Source organism: Doryrhamphus excisus, chromosome 21 (genome assembly GCF_030265055.1).
Source record: "Doryrhamphus excisus isolate RoL2022-K1 chromosome 21, RoL_Dexc_1.0, whole genome shotgun sequence".
Classification (NCBI taxonomy): Eukaryota; Metazoa; Chordata; class Actinopteri; order Syngnathiformes; family Syngnathidae; genus Doryrhamphus; species Doryrhamphus excisus.
This window is the reverse complement of record NC_080486.1, coordinates 13914065-13934338: the sequence shown is the minus strand read 5'-3', so window position 1 is coordinate 13934338 and position 20274 is coordinate 13914065. Positions and strand designations below refer to the sequence as shown.

General features: G+C 48.5%; 1 protein-coding gene across 5 annotated transcripts in view; it reads left to right on the top strand.

Annotated features, from left to right (window-relative positions):
* The window catches only part of LOC131109074 (uncharacterized), a 128752-nt gene that overhangs the window by 98915 nt on the left and 9563 nt on the right, over positions 1 to 20274 (top strand). Inside the window, exon 6 of one of the 5 annotated variants that reach the window (XM_058060647.1) lies at positions 16264 to 18819. The exons of the other annotated variants lie outside the window; for them this stretch is intronic. The gene's annotated coding sequence lies outside the window, so the exon portion shown is untranslated. Of the gene's footprint in view, positions 1 to 16263; positions 18820 to 20274 lie in introns of those variants that run through there. 5 annotated transcript variants of the gene reach the window in all.

The window sequence follows — 20274 nt, the reverse complement described above, 5'->3', positions numbered from 1 at the left end:
AGGTGGCGCTGAATTCAATGAATTCATGGCAGGACGTTTGTAGCCACAAAGCGTAACATGGAGCGGCGTAAAGTGAGGGTTTTTTTTTTTGGAAGAAAATAGAAAACTAAAAACTTTAGTTTTATGTATTCACAGATTTCCAAAATTCTCCAAACCTGCTGACCAAAAACCTGAGAGTCCAAATTCCCAATGGAGGCGCACCCAAAACCTGCTTAGCTCTTGCAGTCTTCAGCCACGGCAACAACATCAACGTGTCAACAAATGAAGAGCTTGCAACCAAAAGGCGCTAAATCCATTTTGACTGATTTCGAGAAAATCAATGATTTTTAATTACGCACATATCAATCTATTTGGTCATCAAGTCTGTATTGCAAATGAAAGAGCTATCAATATAGGTCATAAAAATGCATGCTATAAAAATCCTGCACACACCATGTATTTTATATAGTTTTTTTTTAATTTTTTTTTTTTTTCGGATTTAGCGCCTTTTGGCTGAAATAAATTTGAAGTCACCTTTAACTTCTTCAATGGCATTGTTGTAAAAGAATGTAAGGTGCTTTAATGTGCTATGCTAATTAAATAATTACAACACAGAAGCCATTCTCAACATACAATACAAAATAATTATTATTAATTAAATTAATAAAAATTTTATAAAAAGCAGTGCTCATATTTGACTGCACCATGAAGGTGACAGTGACAAAAATCATCTCATTCCAAACTCTTTACATTGTATGTTTTTTAGTACAAGTAAAATAATGTTCCTCATGAAAGTTGGAGGTGTCAAGGTAGAGACATGCCTTTTATGGCGTAAAAAAAACTTCCATGTTACAGAATACTGTAAAAACACAATTTGTGTTCTCCTGAATTGCATAACATACTGTAACTATCATACGTGTACTTCATGTACACAAACAAAACAGGATGCGCACTGAAACTTGGGCCAATCAGAATAAAGAATCAAGAAAGGGATTTAGCTCCTTTTGGTTGAAATCTGAAATGGAAATAGCGCCTTTTGGTTGAAAGCATACATTTCATATCACTTTTTTTCATATTTTTTAAAATGATTTCAAGACCAAAATATGTGATTTGGATACACATGACAGAGGTCTATTAAACTCGTGAAAAACATGCAACTTAGTGAAAATTGGATTTAGCGCCTTTTGGTTGCAAGCTCTTCAAATAAATGTAGGATGTTTCGTCCACGGCAAATCAAACCTTCACAAAGTATTCATGTCAGTGATAACAGTTGTGATGATTGGACGCCACATGATTTGACAGAATGACATCATCTTTTATTGACATTTGGCCCCATTAGCTGCAGCCTAGCGTCTTGATTTGTAGCTACTGTGGGGTTGACGCTTCTTTCCAAGCTAACTGGAGTATGTGACGGTAGAGGACACAAAAGGGGATGATTGTTGTTGGATTGTCCTGTCCTTGGACACAATGACAGTATGTGTGTAGTATTAAGTGTGTACATATTATGTACTCAGGACCTCCGGATCTTCTGTGATGCAAATCACCCCAGTGGCTGTAAATATGTGTAAATGTATGTGTAAATATCCCGAGAAAGGAAGGTCCTGAGGTTGGGTGCTATGGTGATTGTCCACCAAGATGGCCGAGTGTTTACCCGGGAATTGGATTAGATTTCTGGAAAGCAAAACCTCCTAAATGAAAAAGTTTTCAGGATAACGGAACGTTTTTCCTCGCTAATGCTGCGGCCGTGTTTTGCCAGAGGGCGAAATGGGACCTTTTTATTTCCCTCCTGCTAATTGTTTGATTTCCTGTTGCCGCCGGAGAGCCCGGCTCAGTGCGGAGGGGAGGGGCGGCTTCACTGGCTTTTGTCGGAAGCGGCGCGATGGCTCCAGGCAAACGTCTCTCCAGAGCTTTGTACAAATACCAAACAGTGACATGTGACGTTGTCTGTCTGCGCTTCCTTTTTTATCGTCTCCTCGTTTCCCTCGCCGCCGTGCGCGTGCTGGTAGGCTGCCGGCACCTGTGGTGTGTTTGTTTGCTAGCGTCACCTCGCGACCTCGCCCGGGTGCGTGCTAGCTACTTTTGGAGTTGTGCTTTCTAGCACCGTGTTCCTGTTTACGTGGAAGTTGTCACAGCGAGTTTGCGTAGATGCCATCTTCGTCCTCGTCCTCTTACCCCCGCTGATCCCGCTTCTGACGCCTTTACAAGCCGCCATCGGGAAAATGACACTTTTACGACGGTCCGCGCCGGCCAATGAGCCTTAACGTGGCCGAGCGTGGACCGCACCCCCCGCCCGTGGCCCGCCGAGCCCAGCCATGCGTGGTCGGGACCGTAGCGCCACATACAGTGCGGCCGATTCACCTACCAGCGTTTGATCACGCAGGGCTATTCTCATGTTAATGTATGCAAATGAGGGGATCGTTTTAATCCCATTGCTGCCTTTTTTGTTTTGTTTTTGTGGACAACGAGGAGCAGAAAGTGTGGCTGTAGGCGACAGTGAGCCAGTAATTCCTCTGCCGGCAGACAGACTCGGCAGGGACCTCGGCAGGGACCTCGGCAGCGACCTCGGCAGCGACCTCGGCAGGGACCGGGGGCTCCGGGCGGCTTCACTTCTGAACCCGGGTGTTGTCTGTTTGAATTAACACAGAGAGGCAGCCTGGTTGCCATGGAAACCTCAAAAGAGGGCCCGTGACGACGCTTCCAGGACCAGACAAGTCAGAAGTTGAGCTCAGCGTGCGACGGCGTTCCCGATTCCTGAAAGGAAGCAGAAAAGGCTCCAAAAGTAAATAAAGGCTTCCTAAATTGGGATTAGACGGTCCGGCGCGGTGGAGCAGCGGAGACTGACGGCGGCTGCGCGGTGACTGACTTGTGCCACATCACCTCGGGTGTCGTGTGACGGATGCCCCCGCCGGTGCCAGCACATTTCTGCTGCCAGCGGGCCTTTAATCCCTCCTAATGGGGGTTGTCATCTCGCCGCTAATTTAAATGCTCCAACCACGAGGCTCCCCCACCTGGCCCCGATAATCCCAGCGCCAAGGGCCTCCTTCCCCACGGCTAGCCGCCTGGTTTTTCGGGGGGCCCGAGGACCCGGGGGCCCTCGCCACCCTCCCGCACAACAACAGCATCTTTCAATCATCTCTCCCTGATTGTATTCATCTTATCTGTGTTTAATTACATTTTTTCTGACGACTGCAGCGTGCCATCTTTGCACGCTGTGGGGGCCGCGGAGGGCTGCTCATTTCCCATGCGTTTTCATTTGAGCGTAAATCCCCATCAAAGACGGACAGAAATTATAAGGGAGCCGTATTTCACGCTTGGGGGCGTTGCTAAACTCCAACCTATAGCCTCAAGAGCTCCACGTTGCACGTCGTGGACGCCGCATTCCCGTCCAATTCCACAGACGTGGCGTTTAATACCTCATTTAAACGGGGGAGACGGGATTTTAACGTTACTTTTGAGACGAGTACAAGGAAAAATACTTGACAAGTATATTGCCATCCAAGGCTGTGTAGTATTTCCGGGACGGCGCTGAATGTTTTTATTGATCGTTTCCTCAACGAGCGATCTTTCACAATGGAATGGCGTGGATCCCTCGTTGTCATCGTCCGTCTATTTTTCCACAATGAAGTAGATTTGTCATTGTCTTTGTTGCCACGGTGACGGAGGATGGCGTTTAATTAAGCAGGGCTAATTCCCATCCGCGTTCGGCGAGCAACAAGCGCTCACTTCCACGTCGGCATCAGCGCCACTCCCAGCCGGCGAGGCCTAACGAGGCTGCGACGCTCGGGAGTGATTGCAATCAGAGGCGGGCTTTCGTCACGCGAGTAAACAATCAGGCGAAGCGTGTGTTTGATTGCAAACTCTTTCTTTCTTTTGGCGCGGACCCGCCGGGCCGCAAAACGCCTCGGATCAATCACGCTCGCCTCGATGCCGAGCGTCTTGACAAAGCGAGAAACCAGAGCGATGCTTGTAGTGAAAAATGTGGCAACAAACGGCGCGCCAGAACGTTTAGATCAGCGGCCATATTCATCACGGAGCCGCCATGTTCATCCGCCGCTGCTGTAAGGCTTGTCGGAACCAGCAGGACCGTCTGCTCGCCTTTTTTCCACGACGCTTAACGGCTTTGTTTCCACCTTGAAGGACGGAGACGAGGGCCAAAGGGTGACCATCAAGCCCCTCCCCCTGCCCGCCAGGAGGCCGCGAAGGTGCTTATTGACACTTTTTGGGGGAGAAACAGATTTGATGTTCAAAGGTGCGGCGCCGCCGTGTGAGGCGACTTCACATGGGATTACACGCGTGTTATTGTTAAGACTTCAAGTAGCGCTGTAAAATACATGTGACGGCGAGCCGAGCTCATTTGAATAATGTCTGGAGTGCGAGACAGATATAAGGGTTCGGGCAAAGAGGGGGTGGCGTCTCAGACGGGACAAAAGAAGGAGTCTTGGCAGCACATGAAAACGGTCGTTTGACTTCAAACATGGCCGTTTGATGAGGAAGCAGAAGCCGTATCAAATGCTGCGACGCCTTTGATTTCTACATGTCTGTTTTCTTGTCGAGTGGCTGGCCAATCAAAAGTAAAAGAGCGCGGCGGTCGGGAATGCTGAAATGGCCGCGGCGTTTCCGGGTTAACGAGCAAAACGACACGCCACGTTTGCTGATGTCGTTATGGCGTTTGGCTACGACACATTAGGACGCCGACGTCTCCATTAGCGGCCAGTCGCCCTTCACGCAGGCGGGAGAGCGGGAGCGGCCATGTTTGAGACCCCCCCCTCCCCCTCTCCCCTTCCCTCCCCCCACCAACAAAGCATTACTGATAAAAGGATTAACTAATTTAATTAACAGAGTAAAGTACTTTATAACTGTTAATTACGCGCTTCCCTTGGCTGCGCTGGGCCTCTAGCACCCTTTGTTGGGGAGCTTCGACTCTGGCCTAATTGACCTCCGGGGAGCTTTTGCTGTGCGCTTGGGGGGCGGGTCCTAACACAATCCGACGGCATGTGGAAACAAATGTGTCTTACGCTTCCGCCAGCGACTTTCCTTGAGGGGATCCTGATTGGATCCCTAAAAGCGGAGCCACGATCAATTACTGAACTAGGAATTAACGATGAAATGACTTCTAATTACTCTAATTGTCATTTGTTAGCAGGGAAAGTCGTTATTGTTACTTTTATTAAAAAAACAAACCTTCAAATAGCAGCAGTAACCCTATGCAGGTTTTGTGCGTACATGCCCCCCCCCCCCCACCTGTGATTGGTGGAGAACGAGGAAGTGTGTGGACAGGATGCAGAGACGGTCTACTTCCTGGGTATGTTGTCTCCGATCTCCGCTGTAGATGCTCCGCTGCTAAGGTCAGCATAGCGTTTGGGTAACGGCGTTGTAACGTTGATCAGAGTCGTCGATGGGGTCGGTAACGGCGTTGCTCGCCGTGGGATCGGCTGTGGGAGCATGTGCATGTGTACGCCATTCATCAGCAATGTCAGCGGGCGTCATCGGGAGGTTGGTTTTCTTTCTTCGGGGACTTTTCATAGCATCACACCGAGGCCGGCTTCTTTTATCCCCGACGGTGTCTCCTCCGACGCGTGGCCAATCCCATTATTAACCTCCAAGGCCGCAGTCAAAAGGCTGATGTAAGCGACCCCGTCTCCCATCCATTCCCGTCTACGACCCCTCCATCTTGGCCCAGACTCTTTTAACCCCTTCTCCCCCCCCCCACCCCCCTCCAGCGGGTCGGGGGCCAACCCAACCCTAATGATGTCTCGGACAAGCGATCCATCAGTTGGCAATTACAACATCTGTCGCCGCCACAAAGATGGCCCTCTTTTAGGGCGACCCGTCCTTCCCCGCAGCGGCGTCGGCGTTTGGGTCGGGTTGATGGGGGGAGGACGCGGTGTGTTAAGGCTCGTGGAGGGGGTTAGCCGCGTTGACTGCGGCAAAAGGGCCCGCCCCACGACACGGTCGGACGTGTTGACAGCAAACACAAACATGGCAAAACAAACGGTTCCCGCCCACCCCTTTAGATTTCCATTGAAAGCCACTCCACTGGTCTGTGAAAGTCCTCTATCTTCTATAGAGGGAAGAACCTACCAGCTGCCATGGTCTCTCCTGGCTATAAATACCACCTTTCACTGCGGAACAATGAGAGGGCTCCTCTTTTCTCCGGGCCCGGAGTCTCCAGCACACCACGTTTGATTTCAATAGGCGCAGTTGAATGGCCAACGACGCTCCAGAAGCGATAGGGCTCGTCTGAATCAGCCGACACGGCCGCTTAACGTCCGCCAACACGGCCCCCGATGTCGAATCGGCAATACGCGGCGGCGGCGTTCGGGCGCCGGCACGCTTTGGCGCAGTGGGCCAAGGTGCGTTTAGCCGGGGATGAATCCGCTTTCAGGTGGATACATTTTCAGATGACGCCTTTCACGCATCTTTTCTGTGGCCCAGCGGGTGGAAGGTGTGGGACTTTGCCTTGATTCCCTTTCAAGCTTTTAAGTGGAGCCGTGGATAGATGGCATGACATCACGGGCCAAGCTGGCAGCACAATGCAAAGGTCACGCGGCCCATTGATCCGGGGGGCCCCGGATAGAAACTCCCTGTATTATGGGCGCACGCACGCGGGGTCTTCCACACACTGCGCCATAGAAACGGACCACAAATGGAGCCTTGTTGTCTGCCCATTCACGGCCCGCAATCAGCGGATTTACACTTTGATGTAGAGCAGAGGAATAAAGCCTTTTGGAGCACTGACCTTTATCGACTGGCGGATTAAAATCCATAGCCTTCTCTCTCGCCCCCCCCCCTTCTCGCTCCCTTAACTACATATCTAAGTTACAGTCCAGCTTGAAGCATTTCTAAAGCTAGCTTTTTTCTTCTCCGAGCCGTCTGATCTGGCCCCAACTTTTGTGCCTGGCTGCCTGCATGGAACAATTTTCTTGACAGGAAACGGCGTGCGGACGATTGTTGGCAGTTCCTGCTAGAAAACTAGCTGTACTTGTACTTGAAAAGAAGCGTGTTTGCCGAGTCTTTAAGGAGCGCTTGGCGGCCAGCCGTTATTATTCCCATGTTGTGTTAGCCCGTCCCAGATGCCCGCTTGTACACGTCTCCGTCTGCTCTTCTCCCAGAGGTGCCAGCTTGAGGCCGATAAACAGGATCCAATACCGGCCTCGGATAGCCCCATTCTGCTTGCTCACATTCTGCAGCCGCCCGCTAAAAACACTCGGCGGCCGAGCAGCGTCACGCCATCGCCGGCGGTCTGTATGCGGCGGTGCTTTTTCAGAATCTCCCATCCACTTAATGCAGCTGCTGCTCCGGGAGGGCCCACCTGAGAATTGCCAGGCCGCCCGCTGAGAGTCAACCATCAGCATTAGAGAACATTAGCACTGTGCAAGCAAAACACTCAGGCTATTTCCCCCTAGAAAATACCCGGCTACAAGCCTTTCCCAGAGCTCTTCTAAGTGGAATGAGACTTCCACTCTTGGTTTACGGCCGCCGCCGTCGGCCCAGAAGACCTATTTGACCCGCTGATACGCCGGTTCCATTCAAGCAATTACTCCCCTCTTACTGGCGGCCTGTGTTAAAGAGTCGTTAATTTGTTCACCAAACAATCAGGATTTAAGCACTCTGGCTGAGTCGGAACGCTTCGGAGGCGTAGAGATGGAGAGACCTTTGTTTTGCGCTCACAATGCCAAAGCTCTGGCGGCAAAACAAGGGCCTGCGTGTACAACAATGACAGGAGAATTGTGCCTTCAGGCAGAAAACACTTTACACGCTGGAGATGGCCGATGCCGGCTTGATGAGCATGAAGTACATGGTCCGTTCCGACAAAGGGGCACAAACGACACGATGCACTGAGCCTAAGCTGCCAGGAGAAAAACAGTGGAATGAAATATTAATAGCATATATTTACAGACAAGCTACTCGAACCAACAGCGCTCTTCGGGGACTTCAGGGAGTCTTTGAGCTCGGCTGACAGTCGCTCGCTGCAGACGCACAAACACTCCTTTCTGCGGGGAGTCCGGCGAGAATGCCCCATTTCATACTTCCGGAACAGGCTGGAAACATGCCTTTGCTTGGTTTCTGGAGCATTTAGGAAGAGCGTCCCCGATGGCAACCTCGGTCAGACCATCAGTCCGTCGGCGGCCGAGGTCGGGGAGGGTTTACGTCCCGAGCTCCTGTCTTCCAGTGTCCCAGAACTTTGTTTACCTAATAATTGCAGCATATTTCTTTGCCGCAGGAGGCGGTTATGACAAATTAGAAGTCTACAAACGTTCTGATGGTGCATAGGCTCCAGCTGTCACCGGGGAGACGCTGATCGGGTTTCCGAGCCGCATGGTCTCTTGGCGCCACAAAGAGTTCCATATGGTCATCCAAATGCTGCGCCTAAATCTGCTCCCAATCTCCACCCTGGAGCTCAGACCTTCCAGTGAATTAGTCACAAGGCTTCTGGAGCATGCGAGGGACGAGGATGGGGATCAATTAGTCATCTCAAACATCGTTAGTATTACTTCAAGTCGGGCTTTGTCATCCTTCAATATGTACCGTGTACTTTATGTACCGTGTACTTTATGTACAGTACGCAGGCTGGCGTCTGCTGCCAGCCAGTTATCGATCCATCAGGGCAAGGGGCGGGGTGTTCACGTGGTGGTCATTTCCTTCTGCCTCGGTTGAGGCAGATGGCGGCCCACCCTAAATATGATTGAATCACGGACTGGGGCCCCCGTCTCCCGGGGAAAATCAGCAAATAGAGACACCCATAACAATGTCTATTTTTGACATTTTGATGTTGTCCTCCGATTTCAGATCAGCATTTGCAATACGAGTGACTTCTATGTTTGATTAGATTCAGATTGACAACTTGCGTCACACACTTTAAACATATTAGAAGTGTCGCCAAATGTGTTGATCCAAACAATTACGGAAGGTGTCAGCCGTACCTGTAGCCGTTTGAGTCAAGTGGTTCAAATCCCGCCAACGTGAAACGGCGTTGACCAAGGCATCCTTCATAGTAGTCGCTGTAGTCTCTGATCCTCTCCCGGTTGAGCAGCCAAGAGAGAAGGATGGAGGAGCTATAATTAACCGGCAGGTCGGCGCTGATGTCATTGACGCAGCCAGGAGGTAGAAGGTGACGCTGCCAAGGCACCTGTTGTTGTGTAGTGCAGCATCTGATATCATTACCTACCCAGCCGGAGCGCCAACGTCCCCGCTGGGTCGCGAACTGTCCAAGCGACCCTCCGCACTCACCTTTCCCTCACACGCACACATGAGCGCCGTCACCGACTGTCGTCATGTCCTTTACGTAACTCATTGTGACAGGCATCAACACCTAGAGGGCAGCCAGCCGCAGAGACTTCCAATTACTGGTAATGGTCTTTTGATGGCCTGCTTAACTTATGCAGCTGTACAAATACTGCAGTACTGCAATACTGCATGATGACATGCTTCAAAATAGAAAGGGACAAAGAGAAGAGCGCTAGTGTAATGGAAATACCAGCCTAAGCCTACTGGAGCTACACTACACTATCAATAATATTCACGTGAAACATCTCCAGTGGATCCATGCATATTTGACACTCGGCATTCGCCAACCTACAAAGTTTTTGCTCGATTTTTGCTCTGAACTTGAAGGGCAAACCCACCACTTTATGCTTATCATTTACATAATTTGTTCTTTAATAGAGAAAAATCCCAACGAGTCCTGGACCGTAGCCCATCCAGGACTGAGTCAGGCCGGGATTGGCTCTACCGATCCCATGCCGATACCGAATGTACCTGATGGCTCTGCTAAACAATGTAATCATTTACGTTATATTTATTTGATATATTATATTATATTGACATAGAAAAGGGACTAATATAGCCAAGGTAGTAAACAGCAGATAAAGCATATAAACTATGTGAAAATGCTAATTTTAAATACAATAAAAATAAAACCTTGAAATGAAAAGGAAGTACAGTAAACCTCGGATATATCGGATTCAATTGTTCCCACTGGTTTTGTCCGATATAAGCGAAATCCGTTATATGCGTATACCGGAAAATGTCCGTTTTACGCATATATGGGATTTATATCCGGTATATGCGTAAATCGGATTTTATCCGTTATAAAAAGGCACTTCCTTGACTATGTTTCCAATGTACCTGGACGCGCAGGCAACGCTGCAAACGCTGCAAATGACGTCGTATAGCGGCCTGTCACGATTCGGCGAATCAGAGCGCCACGATGCGGCCATCCGATATATGCCAGGGAAATTTCATGGAAATGCATCGGAACGGGACTGGAGATTTTGTCCGAAATCGGCGAAATCCGTTATAAAAAATCCGATATATGCAATGAATTTTTATGCATTTTTATGCATAATGAATATGCATTCATTATGCAAATGCATTACAGAAAAATCGGTTCTTTTTTATCTGTCCGTTGTGAGCGAATTTCCGATATATCCGAGTCCGATATATCCGAGGTTTACTGTACTATAAGAATGAAAACATGATTGACAATTCACACGCGGCTCCGTTAATGACAAACGTTTCAAACATCAGCTGAAATGGGATGTATCTACTAAAGTATACATAACCGTATTATGTATTTTATACATACTTACATATGTATTTCCATACACATCCTTGGTTTTTGGTTTGGTTCCTTGGCTTATGCGGGTCCGAGTCGTCCCAGGTCTGCACCGGGACGCCTCCCAAGTCCAGCCAAGAAGGTCCATGGACCTGAAATGGAGATGGTTGCCTTCTGTAGTAAATGTATAAATCTGGTATCTGGATATTATTTGGAGATAAATCATACGGAGGAGTCGGAGAGCAATAAGACAGTTGGGCTGGCGTTGTCGTGTTTAAATGTTGGCCATTGTTTGCCTGCCGTAATGTTGCAGATTTCCCGTCATTGCGGAAGACTGTGAATGTCACTGGCAGTGATGTATGAAGGAAACGTCTCTCGGCCATTATCCGGTGCACTGGTGATATTTTTGCAGGTTGCCTTTTCATTAATGTCCCTCCGAGTTAAAGCCTGATGTCCTCTGGGACCGCTTGCCATTGGCTGACAAGGATGAGGGATTCCAGCGCATTTTCCTGCAATAATGGAAATATCCCAAAGCCCGTGAGACAAATAGAGAGGAGACTAGCGGGAACGTCTTTATCCGTATGGAGCCTATATGTTGGCGCTCGCCGAGCATCCTTGCACGCACGCTAGTATTACTAGGAGTACATCTGCGGCTGTGCGTGGGCGTGAGCGCCGGGGTCCGGTGCACCGTGGTGAGAGCCCTCCATCACTCAGCCTCCTGGCCTGACAGGGTCCTGGCTCGGGGAGCTCGTGGAGGTCTGGCCGGGCGCGCTCACACTGTGCTCTGCTCGGGAAGGGATTTGGTATCCTTCTAATGGATTACTCACCCGCGTCACCTGTCCAAGCACATTGTCCTGACAGACAGACCAGAAAAATACATTCTTGGCGTCGCTGTCTTTTTTTAGGTAATCCTTAAGATGCTGATGGTCGGAACATCCACTTTGCTTTAGACCAGGGGTGGGCAAACTGCGGCCCGGGGGCCACATCCGGCCCGTCCGGTCTTTCGAAATGATTTCATTGAAACTTAACATACAACCTGGCATCATGGTACAACCTTTTGATGGTTTAAGTAGGTGTTTTATCAATTTGGTTATTTGATGTGTATTTGATGGTCTATTGTTTACAAAGTGCTCCTGAAAAAAAAAAGGGACACAAGCACATATTTCAGATTGCACAACACTTTTACGGATACAATAATTACATTCATTCATTCATTCATTTTCTACCGCTTTTCCTCACGAGGGTCGCGGGGGGTGCTGGAGCCTATCCCAGCTGTCTTCGGGCGTAAGGCCGCCAGCCAATCACAGGGCACATATAGACCAACAACCATTCACACTCACATTCATACCTATGGACAATTTGGAATTAGCCAATTAACCTAGCATGTTTTTGGAATGTGGGAGGAAACCGGAGTACCCGGAGAAAACCCACGCATGCACGGGGAGAACATGCAAACTCCACACAGAGATGCCCGAGGGTGGGATTGAACCCTGGTCTCCTAGCTGTGAGGTCTGCGCGCTAACCCCTAGACCACCGTGCCGACCTACAATAATTACAAATATATAATAATAATACAAAATATGTAATGCGGCCCCCTCATCAATTTTGTTAAATCAATGCGGCCCGCGAGTCAAAAAGTTTGCCCACCCCTGCTTTAGACTTTGTAGGCGTATTTGGAGACTTTTGGTAGAACTCCAAACGGTGCAACTTGCGGGGTGTTTGTCTTTGGAGGGTCCATCGCTCCTAAAACTTAAAGGGCTTTTGTTTTTACAAACAAGAAAATGACTTGTGCAGGCGGCCATTCTGGTCCTAGGGCGCTTGGTGCTTTCTAACTCCAACCAAGAAACGTAACCCTGAACGCTGTAAAGTGTGGACCATAACATGAACTACAAACAACCTTTATTAGTTTTACATATTCAGATTTTTAAACGAACAACACATTCTAAAAATGAAAAATGGAGGTTCATTCCAAACTGTATCTTTTCAATCACTGTCAGAAATAGAAAATTCATGGCAAATAAAACCTTCATTAAAGTCAGTGATAACAGGCGTGATGATTGGACACCACATGATTTTTGCACATCAATACATGGAGTCATTTGGTCCCAGAGTCTTGCATGACACGAGGCGTTCAGAAGCTAATGAACATGGAAGCTAACGATCATGATTGGATTCCCAAAGTTCCAATATTTGGGCCATATTATGTGTGTGGCATAAACATAAATTGTTTCATATTTTGTAAACAGCGCATCAATAACGCCTTTTGGGTTTTTCATGCTGGCAAATGTATCTTATGATTCAAACTTCAAGCCAAAGTTTATATAAAAACAAGAAAACTTAAGAAGTAGTTATTAAATATATGCAGTATTTTCATCCAAAATAGGTTTTGCACGCGGACGACGTCACACTTTTATAGTAAAGAAAAGCGAGCTTCCCAACGTGGTCCGTTTTTTTTTTTGCTCGCCGGCTTCGTGAAGCCATTTTGTCTTCCAAGTAAAAAGGTCACCCGGCTGCCTCACGAGGCCGGTGTCACGCTGCTGGACACCTGCAGACCGGGCCCAGACCGCCGCCCTAATCAGGCTAATACGTACGTGTCACTCTCAATGACCCGCCGGCCCGCCTCATCATAAAGGTCACCGGTTGAGAGATCCTCCGTCCCCCCAGGTCGTCCCTAATGGGCCCCTTCCTCCGCTGCATACGTGCATATTTGGCCACGGATTCCAAGCGCCGCCAATAATTACACGTATGCTCACTAGACACCTGCGCCATCTCGTTAGACGGAAGATGCAATTACATGAGATTGTCCCTTCAGCGAGGCGTAGCGTGTGCGGTCTTCACGCTGACGACTTCCTGCTCAGCCCAAGCGGCTTCATGAGCAACGGAAGCAGAATTATTGATAAGCCGACGCCCATCACAAGCAATCATTCACGTGTGCGAAGGCCATTTAGTTCAAGGTTAAGGCTCCCAGACGGACACGCTCCATCAATGTTCCAAATGGCCTTTTCAGCGCTCCAGCCGCTAGCTAATGGCGGCGGAGGTCACGTATCGATCGGCCATCGAACGAGGCCTCGGGGGCATGTTAAGGAGGGCTATCGGGGCTTGTCAATGATGTCTTTATGGCCTTGGACTTGACAGGTCCGCAGCGATCAGTCAGGGTTAAGCTATGCTTCTAATAGCAAATCGATAGCGCTCGATAGATATTATCATGTGATCACGAGTCGGCCATGAGTCAAATATTTGTTGCGGCGTAGTGCGGCCGCGGCTGCGGGAAAGCGCAAGTTATATGGCGGTAACCTTTAAGCAAGAGCCGATATTTCACCCGCGTAGCCTACTTGTTATTTAGCGCTAAGCCTCCTCCATCAACGCGGCCGCGCAACAGCCGGCGTGCAGCATCAGTCAGCGGCGTTGCCGTGGCGTCAAAGCGTAACCTTTGCGGCGCTGATATTTATGATCACAACACCATTAGGCGCGTGGGACTCGCTTGCATGAGGCCTTTGAGGCTAACAACGCTGGGGCGGGCGGGCGGGCGGATGCTGCTGGCGTCATCCATCGAGACGTTGTGTCCACACTAAAGATGGCGTCCATTCGGAAAAGACATGTCATTCACTCCGTCAGTGGGAACGCTATTCCAAATACGTGGTGAAGGTATTTATTCCATAGCCAGGCTTCCCAAGCCTGGGAAGAGAAGGTCCTTGAACACACCATGGCTGCTGTGAGACGCAAAAGTGAAAAATGTATTTAATACGTGTTTGAGGGGTACTTAATGGGGTCATGAGTGAACAATGGCAGTTGAAGAGAGAAGGGGTGTGTTCTGGAGCTCATTACCACATGCACTTTTATTGCAAATGTTGATGTGAAATCGAGGGACGACATCAATGTCAAGGTCATATGAAGGTTGGTGGGTAGGAATTACTTGTTGATTTTTGCTGGTCGTCTTAGAACAGGGGTGGGCAAACTACGGCCCGGGGGCCACATCCGGCCCGCCAAGTGTTTGAATACGGCCCGCCCGTTCTTTCTTATTTCATTTAAACTCAACATACAACCTGGCATCACGGCCTGAGCCAACCTTTTCATGCTTGAAGTAGCTGACTTATCAATTTTCGTTATTTGATCCTGAAAAAAGGGACACACGCACATAATAATAATCATAATAACAATAATAATAACAATTAGAATAATAATTATCATTATTATTATTAACCAAATAATTATTAAAATTTAAATTATAAGGCACTTTACATCAAATAAATGATCTCAAAGTATATATATAGCAGACTCCATGACACTTAAAATATATATAGTCTGATCCCCCCCCCCCCGTCAATTTTCTTAAATCAATGCGGCCCCCGAGTCCAAAAGTTTGCCCACCCCTGTCTTAGAACATAAACGTGACGTAATGCCACTCAGCGAAAGCTTGTAGAGATAGATGGTGGACTTGCTTCAGTATATTTCTCATCAAAATAGTCGCCATTGCAAATGTTTGTGTTGCTGCTGGATGTTCATGGTGCCTTTCTGGCTTCGTGGTTTCTTTTCCAAAAGCGGGAGGTTTCAGACATGAGTGGATGAAGCTAGTGTAAAGACATGGACGCCCACCTCGGGTTTTGTTCTTTAACGTGATTTTTTCACTGATGAATGCGATGCATTTGGCTTGAAAATATGTAACGAATTCATTTAGAAAAGGGATGCTATTCCGCCCAAAAACAAGCCAACAACCATTAGGTCTTGTAAACACTCATCCACCGTAGCGACTAGGCTGCAAAGGCTGCTAAGGCTGCTAAGCACTGTGATGTTACGTAAGCATCTTTTCACAGCCATATGTCGACTGGGCGGGCGCAGCGGGCGCAGCGGTCAACATTCAACCTCAACGTGCAGCCACGCGTACATGAAACCAAGCTATAAAAGCCCTTCATGCTCATTAAGAAGCCCATTTCTAACAATAATTGAAGGATAAACAACTGCAGTCATTTACACTGACCGTCCTGTGTTTAGCACGTCTTCACGCCCGAGTCCACGTTGGGCAAGTTTTTCCTCCTCCAAAAGCGCTGTAAACATCCTCTCCTGTACGCCGCCATGTTTGTGTAGCCGAGCACGCCCCCACAAGCCAGGCCGGACCGCTAGCAGAACATAATTACACCCAATATGAAATACTAGCGAGCATCATGTCAGGGTTGTTTAAATGTCGGTGCGGCACGTTAGCGGGGCGTGCCGGACGCATGGGCGCCGATATGCAAACATGTCACCCAGGAAGCAAATCAAACTCCAAAGTCTGCCATCAGCCGCTCGGGCGCAGCAGCGGGACGTCGGCTCTTTTATTTAGCATATTCATACGAGTACGCTTCCCCAAAAGGACAAATACTTTGGCGGGCTTTGATTCCACGTGATAAAAGGCCGTCCCGCTTCCTCGGCGCACCTTTCTAGTTCAACCTAGACACGCTGATTTGGGAAAATGTAATTCTAATTTATCATTTTTCAGCCCGAGGCGAAACTCTCTCAAGCCCGGGGCTGTTTGAAAAGCGGTCGGACACAAAGACGGACCCTGGGAACTTTGCCCATGCAGTCAATCAGTCAGACACCCCAGAGTGCCCAAAGCAGAGCGCCTTGTTTTTTTGTCCTCGGATATCAAACGCCGCCTCCTTTGCCTCCAGATAATAAAAACATGTAAATAAGAGTGACTTCTTCCTCGCCTTTTTTGCTCTTCTTTTCCTTTTTTTCACATGGAACCGGAGATGGCAAGACGGTCGGTCAGGGGCCGGCCCGGCGGAGCGGACTTCAAAAAGCCGCCAGAGGTCTGCGACGGCGAATGCAGCTGGTGTCTGAGCCTCGGTGCTGGACTGAGCCGCTGCAGGCCGGGCCTCAGCTGCTCCACTATAAAGAGCAGCGCTTCAAAGGCGGGAATCGCACACGCGCACACACACACACACGGGCGCGACATGAATGCAAACAACAAATGCCCCCCCAAAAATCAGTTTCCTCCACCCAAAAAAAGAAATATCACATCTTTTTTTTGACTTGCTGCTGAGTTGCTTTACTTTGCTCGGCCTAAATGGAGCAAAAAAACTTTATTCGCTGTGATGTCGCGACAAGGCGCTGCCTCTTTTGCATTTGTTTCATTCGGCTCAATAAAAAGGCAGCTCAGATCCCTGGGGGGGTCATTTGCAAAGACGCGCGTGAAGTCGAATTTGCACACCGAGAGCGGCGTGGATCCGAGTTGAAATGGTGAACAATTAGACGCCGTCGCTAACTGCTCATCTCACAAAAGCAAAAGGTCACATCGGGCCGCAGAGGACATAAGTGGAAAATGTTTTTATCATTAAAGTCACCGACGCTCGCATTCCTAAACAACATGAGCTATTTTTAACACGCTTGGAATCACGAGGTAAAAATATAAAAATACTAGCAGCATCTTGGGTTACTACCAAAGGTTAAACCTCTTCTGGAGAAATGATGAATTCAGTCGCTCATTAACGTTATTCAATCACGTGGAGAAAATACAAATCAAAATGATTGACATTTTACTGGAATAGAATTATTACTGTAAAGTCCTTGTGTTCCTTTGCAGGACTACTCAAAAAGTATAAAAGAAAACAACAATTCCATACATATTGTGTAAAATGTAGTAACGCAAAGAGGCTGCAGTTTGAATGATGACATATGAGAAATATGACATATGAGAGAGATGACGGATGAGAATGTCAGTCAGTCATCATCACTAACTTCAGCAATTGTCCAGAGATGAAAAATTTGTATTATTATTTTTTTTTATTTGGAGTATTTGCATGTTTGTACTTTTTGCAGTCGTAAATGTTTCAGGTTTTGATTGTTGTTATAATTCATAATCATGCATATACTTGAATAAATGTACTGTTTTACATGCCAATATAAATATAGGAATATATTGACTTATATGTATATATTATTATTATTGTCAGGGTTCAGTTCTATGGTATTACTGCCTTTTAGTAGTATTTCTTAGTACTTAAAAAAGGTGAGACAGTAAAGTATTAGTTTAGGATGTAGACTACAAACACTATCCCGCATTCCTGTTCCTATTCCTGAAGCTCTCCCATGTAGATGTTCAAAGGCCTCCTTAAAGGACACTTTGTCTCCACCGTCGGTCCCGGCGTCTGCCTTTAGAGGGCGCGCCGAAGCCGCAATGTGGCGCAGCCCAGCAGGGGGTCCCACAGGCTCACAATAGCCCCACAGGGGACACACACAGGGCCACTTTCATGTGTCTTTAAAGGGAGGAAATGGTTTTGTTAGATAGAGGAGCTCTAATACGCTAACAGGGAATCTAAAGATAGCGGCCGTATGAAAGAGTGGCGGGGAATCAAACATCATGTATCTATCGGCGTCACAGTCGGTCAGGCCATCAGTCAGCGCAGCGTTTATCCAGCGCTCCATTCATCTGCATAAATATTTAACCGTGTCTTGGCATCTTTATGGAGCGCTTGCTCTGGCGCCGCGTCGTCCTGGCGCCGCCATATGCCCGCTATCTGCCGTCGCTACATCCCGGCAATTTATAGACGCCGGGTTCTTCTGCGTACATCTCAACATTCATCTGTGGCTAACGACTAGCAAGCAGGCTGGCAGGACCACCGCCACTCGTGTACACATAGTATGGCATCGAACCAACCGGGGGTCCGCCATATGGCGCCACGGAGGACACTTGGTTGGATCCAAAGAGCGGATGCGAGACGTGTCCTGTCTTATTGTGGTCCTCCTATTTTGGGGTGTCTGGAAGGGACGGGCTGGATTGGCACTTCCTATGGGAAGAACTAGTACATCCCAGGATCATCGGCAGAAAAGCAATTCCGATATGATCCGATATGATCCAATCTGTCTTTTGTAGACGTTATACGTGAGGGTGAAGACCTACCATGACGTCTTCCTCAGAGGGGACCTATTATGCTCATGTTGGCCCTTTATATTGAGTTGTGGACTCCTGTAGAGAAGCTACACGCAATAACCTGCACAGAAATCTTTCTACATCTTCCAGAATCTGCACCTATCCCGGCGGGATTTCTTTGGATTTCCCTAATTGGTCCCAATTAGTTAGTACAGCTCACAGCTTGTACACGCCCATGACCATACAAGGTCGTCCGTCACCGTGAGCGAGCGTTGGGAGCCATCCCAAACGTCTTCCAGGGCTCACCTCCACTTGGACAACGCTCAATGCCTGAACTTCTGGAATGGTTTAACTCCAGAATCCAACGTTCTAGCTGCATTTGGGTCCCCTTTGCTGAGAGGACAGGAAGTATCATGAGGTCATGTGACCTCTGGAGCGGGACTGTCACCAACGTCCTCTTCTCTTCTTATTTAACAACAAATGTCACCCCATTCCTCAGTCGCGTTCAGCTTCCTGCACACTGATCATCCCCAGACTCCTCCTCCTGCTCCTCCTTCTCCTCCTCCTCCTCCTCCGAGCCCACGAGGTCATGGCCGCTGTTTGATACCCGGCAGCTCGCCAGGAGGGCCTGGAGACGTCCACGCTTGATGTGGTATGATTAGGACAGATGAGAATATGAGAGAAGGTATTTTTTCATCTGGAGAATGAAAGTCATTTTCATTTATGGAACAAAATGTTGGATTTCTACAGCAGGATGTTGGAAATCAAAGACGCAGCCAGCTTCGGCTCCAAATGGCCGTCTTTTTCTGTCAATTACAATCAAAGGTCACTTCAGCTCCCCCCCAAAAAGCCCCCGAGGCTTCCCGAGGACTGGCGCTGGCGTGGCCGCTTAGCGTCTGGAGCCGCTGATCTCTGGTCAGTATTTCTTCCACGCTTTAGGCTCAGGTGAGCGGATTGTGAGGATGAAAACCAGGACAGTGAGCCTGGCGATGGGGTGCCATCCAGGCCGGACCCTGAAGGGGCCTGACACGTTTATGGAACACGTTTCAAGTGCCAAATGCACCGCCACTCGCTACTAGTGAACCGTAATGGAAGATGGTCATCAGGCTAGCGCTAGCTGATGCTACCATATCATAGCTGGTGTGTTGGAGGACCACCATCTCCACCTCAGTGAGGCCTCCAGACATCCAGGTAAATAAGTCAAAATGGCGGCTTTGTGATTTGACCTATGTTGGCACCTATTGATCCACCGTTGGCCGTTTAGGGTGAACCAGATATTGATATTGTCATCCATGGATGCATAGCACGTGTACATTGATACAAGCGTTGTGTAGCGGTTACCATGGCAACACTGAGGGATGCCAAATCTGAAGCAATGTGTCTTGATGCTTTAGTAATATTAATAACAGTAAATAGTAAATGTCCTCATCTGCCCATCACATGACTTCCAAGAGGAAAGCGTGTTTGTTTGGAGTTGGGGTCCTCGGGTGTGAACGCGTAACGTTGACGCAGCAAACGTTGGCCCGCATCGACGCACTTTGGCTGCCGTTGTCGTCGCCGAGGGACACCAGCAATGGTCTGGAACGGGGCTGGTTCTCAGACCTTGGTCGTAAGCATCAGGGTCATACGATCCCTCATGAGGCGCCTCTGGTCCGGGACCTCCTTGAACCTCCCCCTGCTGGGAGAAGTTCACTTTGGATACATCGTTCAGGCCCCGCGAGCACGGCTGAGGACGTTCTGCTCAAGTCAACACGGCGGGGCCAGTCCACTTTTCCGCTTTTCCGCTTTTCCTTGTCAGCCTGGGGGGGCGACCGTGTGGACTCTCATTGAAAATTGTCATTATCTTGAAAATGTGTTTAGTCTTAACATTTCTGGATGTTTGGAATGGTGA